Here is an 11,654-nt window from a genome sequence, read left to right on the forward strand (position 1 = left end):
TTCTAATATCGGCTAACGTGTAACCATAACAATAATCGTAACGAGTTGTGAATACGAGTTATCGTTACAAGAGATTCCGCGGGAAATGTAATAGCAATAAAAAAACCTACACAGACGTAACGCAGGGTGCATCGAATGCGATCGATCAATAGGGCTTTTCCTCGCGCGATTAGTAGGCGAACGGCGTTTACCCGTTAAATACGACGTTCGGTAGGACGTAACAGCGGTAATTACCGTGTCAATGGCTATGCTCACTGGCATCGATAGTCGCTTCGTATTTTCCGCCGTTTAATTATGCCTCGTTAAGATGTCGAAAACCCAATTCGATTCTAAACGATTATTTTCTTCGAAAACATTTCCTATGTTTTCTCTTTTTTAATTGTATTGTATTAGGAAAACATTTTCGAAAAAAGAAGCATAATTGTCTCCTTTCGTTATTCTTCGGTCAGATTTTTTACAGAAAGTGCAGCCCAAAATCCTTAAAAATTATCTGATCGCAAAAAGATTTATTATTTTTCGTAGTACAAATTGCTACCGAGTGCCTGATAACTCGACGGCTTCAGACGTGTCGCGTGTATGATAAAATATGGAGTCCAAACAAAGTGAATCTGAATAATAATGGACGCTACAATGGCGCATTAAAGAGTTACCAACATCTCGCTTCACGACAGACAGCTTCTCGTGGCTCTCTCTTCTCTCTCTCTCTCTCTCTCTCTCTCTCTCTCTCTCTCTCTTTCATTAATTTTTTTTCTCTCTTTTTTTCTAAAAACCTTCGATCTTTTGGCGTGGGCAAGCGCAGAATTCTAGCAAAGTTCGAAAGGAGCGTCCATTCTTCTGATCCTTCATTCGTTCTACATGAAAGAGGAAGCGAGAGAGCCACTATCGAAGAGCATGTAAAGGATATCTCTTACCACGCAGGCAAACTTTCGCTTAAAGGTACGCGTACGTGCCTAACGCAGAATCGTGGTTGTGAAGTCTAAGAAGAGGTAGTGCAACCTGGTGAGATGAAGGGATCTAAGGACGGATGGCAGAGCAAAGAGGGCTTATAATCCTACAACAGCGACTATTGGCACGCTCTTTTTCGGGTGCTGCGTTAGATTTAAGAACTCGAGAGGTACCAAAGAAATGTCTATCGCCGAGACCTGATAGTTTGTCTAAAAAAGGTTCAAAACGAAGTCAAAACTGTTGCTCTCCCATCATACCTTCCGATAGATATTTTGTTCATAATTTTCTCAAAGGATGCGATCGGGTCGTTTTATACAAAATTTTCATATTTTCTAAAGAAGTACGTGCGTTGTCGATGATTTCAATAGTGTTCTGACCTTTTGGAACATAATTCATTATCGTAGCACAAATGGAATTCCATTCTGAATTTCAACCTATTTTTATTTGTATTCTTGCGTGGATGTTTGTGTTGTATAGAGAAATCGTCTCGAGAAAGAAGCCGACGATAAATCTCTTGCTAGGTTGTGAAAAAATTTATATAATCTAAAACAATATAATAAGGATCGGAAATTGCATTAATAAAGGTCATATATTATATGTATTTACCTTGCGATAACAATAGACGATAACATCGCGATATCTAGTAGAGAGATCGTTATTGTAAATTGCATTTGTAACAACCCGCTCGACGGAGATCAGAGGGAGTATATTGTGCTCGTGTCTTCTGTTTTATAGTGAAAAACATCCGCCATTCTCACGAATGCAAGAGAAAACAATCCGGTGTAAGGTTTCCAGATGCGAGTCCGCAAGGGCGCGAGATATGGCCGATCGACCGATTAAAGATTAAAAAGTCAAGGTAAAACGTGCGGAACCGGTGCGGATAACTTCACGGACTTAATAGCTCGTGGAACCCGTTGATTCGTTTCACGCTTTATCGTCACTCGTCGATGTCTTTATACCCTTCGTTAAGCAATTCCGATTTTCGCCTTCTCCATTCGACGATCATCTCGACCATTTCCTGTGAGAATCCGGCCTCGTTGCAGTCTCGAGATATGGAACTTTGCAGTTATGTTTCTCGCCTCGTTCCCCTCTAATTTACGCGAACTTGAGTTAATATCGTAGTCCTCGGGAATGTATTCAGCGCACAGATCGCCGACTACCTACGCACGTTCGTCGAAGCTTTAGAATTGCGCACAGTCTGCTGTAATATTTCACATTGTATTCCACGATGCACGTTACTATTTTTAAATCTATGTGAAATCATGATAATCCGTCAAATTAGAATATTCTTAAAAAATTAAGATAATTGTCGGTATTACGATATCTTGTCGTTACTGGCGAAGCAAAGTCGAAAAAGTGCTCCCCAACTTTTCGCAGCAACGTGTGAGGCTTTTCCACTTTGGAATCTAATAGTGACAGATTGATCTCGCAGGATCGATCATAATGGACGTCTTCTGGAAATCACGCGGATCGCCTTTATATGTCGGTAGCTCTTTTGTCATCTCCTCGGTAGTCTCGGAAGAGCCTTAGAAAAGAAAGAAAGAGAGAGGGAGAGACAGGGCGAATTGTCGTTCTCAGCTTAGTCCACAGGGTGATTCGTCACGGGCGTGAGCTAACGACGACGACGTACGACGTTCCATCCTAATCACGTCATCGACGTCCGCAACGCTCGATTTTTTTCTCCATATCGAGATACTATGTGGCGTTATACGTTGTTACCACATACCATCGCGTCCTCGCTCGCGGGAGCCTTCGTCGTCGATCGGTTATACCGGATTGTCACGTTACCGGACATCAGCAGCCTGATTGTGCTGACGGAGGTACAACATGGCGGAATTTTTCAAAGTTGGAAATCCAGGCCTCACGTCGAAGGACAATGTGATTTTCTTTAGATAACGAATACGATGTATATATCGTGTGAAAGATGTTTATTCTCTTGAACGGAAAATAACGTGTTTATCGAGTAACATATATGATACGTATCTTTTCGAAAAGAAGGATCTCAGTTAAAGCGGATATCTGCGCGATAACATTCTATTGACTCACCTGAGAGATTCATGAAATTCATCGTGGAATTTATCGCGTGCTCAGAAAAAAAGCGTAAGACGTTAGTGGAGACGTCGCGAGTGCGAAAAATATATCGCCAACAACGATGACGGAGTGAAAGGAAGAGTCGCGAGTTAGTTCGAGTCGCATCCGTCATACGGTTGGTATTTTGAAACTGCAAAGATTGTGTGCCTCTCTCCCTCTCTGTCTTTCTTTTTCTCTGCGAATGTTTTTCCGTTACGTAAGAGCATGGTAGTTACACGACAATGAGAATCCGCCTCGCTCTTCCGACCTCGAGAGAGTAGCGACGACGACGATGGAGAGGCTGCGTCGGATTTCCCTCGCGCACCGTGCGAATAATTACATGAAATATCGATTTTCGACAGGCGACGGAGCGTGTTCGGGTACTTCTCTGCTTTGTCCGCCACACTTTCAGGAGCATTGGATAGACTCGAGTGTTCGAAAGAGCGAGGCTATTCGAAGAAAGAAAAAGAAAGATGGACAAAAAGAGAAAGAGAAGGAGAGAGAAGAGAAGAAGGAAGATCAGGTAGAGGATAATCGGCAGCTCGAACTGGCTAGTGAGTGCTCCGGATCTGACTGGACCGGTTTTGTTTGGATTCCCTAGGAGTTCTAGCCTTCGGGAGTCTGCAAGCCTGGCTCTCGGCTTTCTGGGATTCTCTTACTGGTCACCACCGGTTACCGGTCACAGAACTTTAGGACAGGCACTCGTCGCTCTCTCAGACTTCTTTCCCTTCTTCTCTTCTCTCTCTCTCTCTCTCTCTCTCTCTCTCTCTCTCTCTCTCTCTCTCTCTCTCTCTCTCTCTCTCTCTCTCTGTTGACTTTTTTTTTCCTCTTCTCCTGCGTCCGCCGAGGAGTTTCACGCCGCATCGTTGCTGGACGGTTTCAGCCGTTCTAGATTTCAACGTATCATTTATCATCGGACGAGGGCGGCAGCCGTTTGCACGCGCTTCTGATGACTTGATACCAAAGGCAACGATCTCGCGACATTGATACACCAAACTCCTATCTCGGTCCGTGCGGACTGAGCTAATTTGAGATTTCCCAAATGAATACGTGCCAGAGAGTGTGATTAATCGGAGAAGTATGATTAGGATTTGACGTCATGTTTTGGCTTTCGACGTTCTTTAAGCTTGCACTAAATTTTATTATTAAATTAATTATTAAATAATATTAATAATTTAGATTAGAATTAATTTATAATTAAAATAGTTTATAAGTCAGTAACTCTCGAACTTTCCGAAGGAAGACTTCGTCGCGATCTCACGTTAACTAGGGTTCGCTCTTCATCTTCGTTTCAAAATGTTTCGTCGAGATGTTGTCGTTGAAATCCAGTTTAGGAATCGAGTTCAGCATCCTGAAACGGTCCTGAACGACCGTTATAGATGACAACGGCGGAGATCTTCGTTCTGGAGAGGTAAACTGGTCAGCCAGTTGCGTCGTGGTTTTGTCTACTTAGTAATACGCGTGAAAAGAGGTGGTCGTTGAGAAAAAGGGTTACATGCAGGCTTTACTTCGCAGGGTGGCAAGCGGTCTTCTGCCTCATTGTGGGAACGTCCCGATGATGGATTCGATCATTAATTAAGTCAGCTAAGTGGGAACCTCCTGGCTCATTTTTTACTCGCATTCGAGGACCGAACTACTTGATACGCGATGTTTATCCCTGTCGTTTATTTATTATTTAACTACGCAGTGATTAAATTCAGGACTTCTAGCTGCTTATTTACTCTTTTAAATCTTGATATGTCATGTTAATTAACATGTTTAGTACCACATGAATTACTTAGTACCGCAAATAACATAAGGGAATTATGCACACCTAATTTTTTTCGTGCGATCACGCAGCAAGTCACGCAAAATTTATGCGCCATTGAACGTGTTGAATTATATAATTATTTCTACGTAATAAACTTTTCATAAGTGTAATACTTTATAACTGCTGGTTTATTCGCATTAATTTCGAGGGACTATAACTTTAATTCTCTGCTTTGTGCGTTAACAACTTTATTTACCTTATAATCTGCACGAGATCTTGTACTCAAAATTAAAGTACAAAAAATATGAGAGAAAGAGAAATTACAAACCGACGCATTCAAATTTTAATAAAGACAATAAAATTTAAGTTTCAAATCCATAGTGTTATTGAAGCTATAGTGACAGAGAAAAGCATAAGCAATGAAACGAAAACGAAAGCAGTAAGCGAATCGGTCAATTATGGTTGAGAAGGTAAGGTGATAATATTAAGCAGCAGCACATATAAAGAAATGTTGATTTGCTTATTGCTTACGTTTGTACTGCTCACATTTGTCTATATTTGTCTATTCATTAGCCTAAAGGATTTCGTTTTTGACAAAATAATTTTGTCAAAAAGTGTAAAGATAAAAGCAAAAGAAGATATATACACTTAATTATTGGTAGTCTAAGAAATTATTCAAGGAATAATTGAAAAACTCGGCGCATGTTTCTGAAAGGATCGAGTTGTAGGTCAAACTTCACTAAGTCATTGAGAATTATGCTACCTGCATGCTAACACATTTTTTGTATGTTGCGTGCCCGCCGCGTTAGCGCGCGTGGACGACAGGTGATACGCGTGACGCTCACACGAGATTTCGGAAAATCGTGCACATAGAAGGGTGCCCATGGAGTGGAACGTCGGGATTATCGTCGTTGTCTGGCGCTTTAGAAGTGTCATTAGCCACGGCATGTCACCGGTGGTAAAAGAGCGCAGCTGATGAATAGCGATGATCGCTCGCGTCGCATCGGTTTCGAAGAGGGTAAAGTCTACTCGACCGCGCCACTACACATTCATTATGCCACTCTTTTACGAAATAAAACCGGACATACGCACGTTGCTTCCGTAATGGCATTTACGTAATCACTGTGATGAATTTCTTTTTGAAAAAATTAATTTGACCTATGATCGGGATGATTCACCCGAATTTTTAAGATTCGAAATTTCGAACAAGACTTCGTCTAAAAAATTCTAAGAATTTAAATTATTAACATTTTAATATGATTTGCATCAAGGTGTTCGATAAAATTTGCGCAGTCAATATTGCACAGACGTCAATGAGAGTTGTCACGAATGTCGAGGCTTAATTAGCGGGCAGTAACAAACGGAGAGATTGCATCCATTTATTTATGCGACTCCAATCACAAACGGCGTGTTGGCCACGACACTTCGATGTCGTTAAACTTGCGGCAGTTGGCTATCAAAACGATGGATAAACAAAGCACTGAATCAGAAATCGATATGAAACGAGGCACTACGCTGCATCAGATGGTCAGTGATTAATAGTAAACGTGCCGGCTTGTCTAATTTATTCGCCCCGCCAGATCACATTTTTCCGTGCGCACGCCTTAATAACCGTTTAATGCTGTGCTAATGATGGCTCTTTGCCGAGACTAATGATTTTGATCATCCTGCGCTAACGACAGCATCATCGGCATTCAACAGTAACAGGGCTGCTGTACAACCGCACACGTCGATTATGTTGAAGATGAAGATTTATGTAAAAATATTCCACCGCTGAATAGTGCTAATAGTACAGACTCACTATTTCATTATAAAAACGACAACTGTAACTGTCTCAGGCCAATCTCTTCTAATTCATTGCCCATGCGATTATACTTGATAATAATAATGCAATTAATATAATCCTAATGATTATATGTGCTGTTTAAGTTGTTAGATATGTGTGTATATATATATATATATATATATATATATATATATATATATAGAGTTTATTACGACATATATTGGTAGCGCCGAGTCAGCTCCCGGTCATTAAAGCTAACATGTAGCAATAATGCCCGTAATAATGTTTACGCATATTTAACATCGCATTTGTACATTTTGTTTCGATGAGAAATCGTCACTCCTCGGTTCAAATCGCGATTTACATTCATGATTTTTATTAGCGTGGAGAAAGAGATAAATTGTCACTTGTTTGAGATTTATTTCATAAAAAATATAATTTCATATTCAATAATTTTGTTAATCTCTCAGTAACTTCAGAGTTATTTTTCGATTATTTATATACATGATGTGTGTGTATGTGATAATGATTGTTTAAATTATCTTACCTCTGATTGTATTTTACCGGATACTTTCAATGCATGTACCGAAATTTACGCACGATTTGCGTGTCGGAGAACACGCGGCGAGGTGATCGTGGACAACGGGCCTTGTTTTCTTAAAACGTAAAAATTAACGTTGCCTCTGGGCAGAGAAGAAGGAATCGAAGTAAAAGAAGAAAAAAAGAGATGCCCGTCCGATGCGGCTGATGCATCCACAACAATGATAATTACAAGTTGTTCTTTTCATGGCACCGCGCACGATTACCCGAAAATAAGCGTTTGTAATGGCATATCTTCCTCCCTCTTCTCCATTGCTATTCCCCCGGTAAGCCTTTCTTCGGCGCTTCTTCTCTTCCGCCTTTCATCCTTCGGGCACCTGGACAAGGAACCACTGGCTATCTTTCGATCGCGCGAGAGTCGTTGCATATTTTAATATAGCACGCTCCAAGAATCATTTATTTGATCGCGTTGCAACTAGAACGACAGGTGATTTATTAACGTTTTTTACTGTGCAGGTTTATTATACATTTTTCGAAATATAGGCTTTGATCCTTTATCGTATCTATTATATATAGGACACAAGATAATTTATTATAACAATTTATCACAATGAGAAAGATATACTATATTTTAATAAACATTCGTTTGAATAGTACTAACTTAACATGTACTTATAATATACAAATATATCTTTGATTTACTAAAAAAAAAAATGCTAGTCAAATCAAATTAATGGTCCTCGTATCACATAAATATATATTTACATTTAGTAAATATTTAGCTAAAATATTTCAATAAACATTTATTAAAATTTAATACATTTTTCTCTCGAATGGATGATAAAATTTTAAAAGAATAATTTAATAGAGATGAATATTTTTTCCGAAAAATATTTCGCCGATCGAGCAATAAGCTACGCTGAATCACAAAGGAGTTTTGCATCCGCCTGTATATCCGCGGATTCCATCTCATGGGCCCTACGGTGTAACAAGCGAACGCACATAATGATATTAATCAGGGCGGTGTGTTCGGCTTCCTTAAAATTGCCAGCAGGCTCAATTTCTCACTTAAAATCTAATTAGAGCTTGCCGGAGCCCGAGCTGCCGTAGGCCGACCGACGGGATTTAAGAGGGCGTGAGGGGGGGAACGGAACCGAGAGGGGTCCAGTTCCCTTCCTCGACACAAGTGGGCCGCGAATTTGACCTCGGAATAAAAACGAATCCCAACCTAAGGCCCTACTTTGCGAAATTGCAGTTTCCTGCCCTCGGATTGTCGATCGTCCCTCGGACCCATTTTTGGATCCACCGAACTCGACGATCGGCTCATCAGCCCGGCCACCGCCGTTCTGCCGGACTTCGGCCCCTAGTTGGGGCCCCCGAAGAAGCATCCAACCAGTCAAGGATCGATCATCAGGACTTTCGGGACGTCCGGGACAAGTTATCCGTCGATCGCGCGCAGTCAGGATATTCGGGCGGGCCCAAATATCGTCGGATTTGAGGTGAGACATTTTCCTATCATTATAAATCCTTATCATTAAAATATATAATTTTTTGAAAAACCACGTAATACCGAGACACACATCAATCAAAATTTTGGAATGTTACAATGAAAAAATGAAGGAAACATTAGTTATTTTATATATATTATCCCGACATGTTTTCTTTATTATCTCTGTGTTTCTTTATTATCTCTGTTGGATTTTAAAAAAATTATCGGCTTTACGTGATTGTCATGATATTTGATTGATGCATGGTCCGCAAATATTTGATCATCTGCGTGAGAGTTTCAGTAACGATAAAATACGTTTGCATTCCGCGATCGACAGGCTGGTGTCACTCATTTTCAGAATACATCGACGTTTAATGCATAATTATATGCATCGGACGCTAAATCGTGAGGGTCGCATATATTGGGGATGCATACACAACGATAAAAAATGCAAACGCGAAGAGGGTGAGAGGTGGGAGGGAGGAATGACAGAAGCAAAAAAAAAAGACGGCCAATCGTTAGCAAGGTACAAATTTTGCCATTTGCCGCAATAAACCTTCGAAGCCGCTTGTAACTTCTTCTTATGGGAGGCATGAGTAATCGCCTTGTTAGCCCTTATGGCCTATAGTCCTCATGCTTGCTCCCTCATCCGCAGGAGGGACAACAGCAACAACAACGGCGTTTGGATGCACGTATCGATATAGAAAAAAATAAAAAGAAAGAGGGAAGGTGAGAGAAAGAGAGGGAGAGATAGAGAAATAGAGGAAGAGAGGAAGAGAGGACGTAAAACGATAGGAGTACTAAACACACACGATATATGTACTCTATCGATACGAATGTACATGTAACGAGTAAAACAAAGAAACTGTGATGTAAAAGGAAGAGCAGGATAGAACGATGGAAAGACGAAAAAGGAGAGAGAAAGGAAGAGACGAAGAAAGAGAGAAAGCTGCATTGCAAGAAGAGAATAGAAAAAAATCAATGGGGACGACAGATAGAGAAGAGGTCTAGAAGGGGCGGGAAGATACAAGCGGATAAGAAAACGGCGGATCTTGGATAGATTCCCCTGGTGTCGCCACGTACCATTCTTCTATTTTCCGCGTTAAAAATCGAACTAGACGTATATATCACCGCTCGCATCTACGATATCTCTTGCGTCGCTCGTTTTCCATACGCTCCTTAATTAATAGCACATTAATAGAAGGGATAGTCTCGATAAATGAGACAGATGCGAGATACATATGTAATGTTAAAACAAAAACATGTATACACGTGATATGTTAAAACAAAAACATGTATACACGTGATACGTAATGGTAATACATAAAACAAAAACATGTGTTTATGTGCGTTTCTTAACTAGACTTTTCTTTAACAAATTCAAATTGCACTAAATGACTTTAATGATATTTAAGAATTGGACATACCGTTTATTGACTAAATTTTATCAATAAGTAGGAAATATTAATTGCGGCACTCAATGATATTTTGATGAAGAAACAAAAATGGGAAATAAAATCTAAAAAAAAAAGAGATTTTATTCTTGATTGTATTATCCTTCTTGATATCTCATACTTGTTGTGCATATTTGAATAAATGCACATTAATTATATTAGCGATCAGTATCATATCTGGATTACGTCAAATCAAGGACTTCTTACATCAAGAGTATTCCATGTATGTCTAGTAGCTTATTTTTATATATAATTAATAACGGATAATTAATAATGTTAATATGTGCGCATGTGAATCGTGGTACTTGTTAATTTCCATTCGATAATTAATTCGCAATGGAATTGTCTCTTGCGATTACCGATGATCATACGCACTACAACTTATAGATTATTACGTGTTATGATATGAAGTAGTTTCAAAAAGCAAAAAATTAATTTTAATTAATAATAAGTCTCTTACACAACAGTTTTGCTAAGACTTAAGAATTAAAACTATATCCGTAATTACGATACATATACAAAAAAACGTCATTTTTATTTAAAAAAAAATCGAAAGATTAGAAGAAATTCGGATAAGAGAAAAAAATTCCGATAAAAAATAAGTTTTAGAAAAAGATTATACTCGTTCACGTCTAATTGTCCGATGAAGTAGCAAGTTTTTTTTTAAGTGCAATTCGAAGCACGAACATTATTTTTATCAGAAGATATAAGATCGTGCATGTCGTATTTCTTGCAACATGAGGAATTTCGCCGGAAACGAGTTGTCTGTCCGTCGCGCGCACGGCGCCCTCGGGATTCCTTTTTCCTCGTAATTCTCACGGGACCTCCAACTTCGCGATACACGCACGTACACGCGCGCACATGCGCGCGAGGAAGTCGCGTGGCCCTATATCTTCAGAGGAAGCCAGGGGGGGTCCAGTCGAAGGACAGCGAATGGGGACTAACACTGTTTTATCGTGTAGCCAATTAATAACGTCTCCAGAATTCCCTCCACCTTCTCTCTCCGTTGCCACCAGCAGCCGCCTTCGCGAAGAAGAGATCTTGTTTTAGATATCTACCGACTCTCCCGTGGACCCCTTGAAGACGACATCTCGGGCCCCGTAACTGCTCGATCTTGTGCACTTTTTATTTGCGTGCCTCCCCCACGTCGTGCCGCAAGACAGTAATGAGTTAAAGCGTCACCATTGCAGAAATATTAACGATTTCATACTTATGTACTATAAAAACACATAAATTAGCCGTGAAAATAATCGAGTGCCGGTCATTGGAACACATCCAATAAGTATATCTGCCTTTGTGTTTTAGCTTACAGAGTTGTCTCGCATCGTCCTCCTGCAAGCAATCGTTCCAGAATCCAGTCCCAGCCAGGCATCGTGTCAGTGTGTGGAAATACATAATTATATAGAATTACGGTATAAGTTGTGTTAAATCAATGTTAATCGCTGTAGCGAAGTGGGGTATTATAATAAATACATTATTTTATGTATATTTGTCGCCTCGTTTTCCTCGAAGAAATTGCCATGTCCCAAGCACTTCGAAATGGGTATAAGTTCCGATAATAATTAAATGAAATTTTGATTATCGGATAAGGGTGATTGAATCTCTGATATTAATCGGATC

General features: G+C 39.9%; 1 protein-coding gene across 2 annotated transcripts in view; it reads left to right on the forward strand.

Moving 5' to 3' along the window:
- Positions 1–11,520, forward strand: part of vvl (ventral veins lacking) — a 45,978-nt gene extending 34,458 nt beyond the window's left edge. The window contains exons 2-3 of one of the 2 annotated variants that reach the window (XM_011061197.2): positions 8,347–8,590; positions 11,340–11,520. The gene's annotated coding sequence lies outside the window, so the exon portion shown is untranslated. The remainder of the gene's footprint in view (positions 1–8,346; positions 8,591–11,339) is intronic. The other variant, XM_011061198.2, reaches the window with a different exon arrangement.
- Positions 11,521–11,654: the final 134 nt, after the last annotated feature.

Source organism: Acromyrmex echinatior, chromosome 9 (assembly GCF_024713525.1).
Source record: "Acromyrmex echinatior isolate Ae372 chromosome 9, ASM2471352v2, whole genome shotgun sequence".
Classification (NCBI taxonomy): domain Eukaryota; kingdom Metazoa; phylum Arthropoda; class Insecta; order Hymenoptera; family Formicidae; genus Acromyrmex; species Acromyrmex echinatior.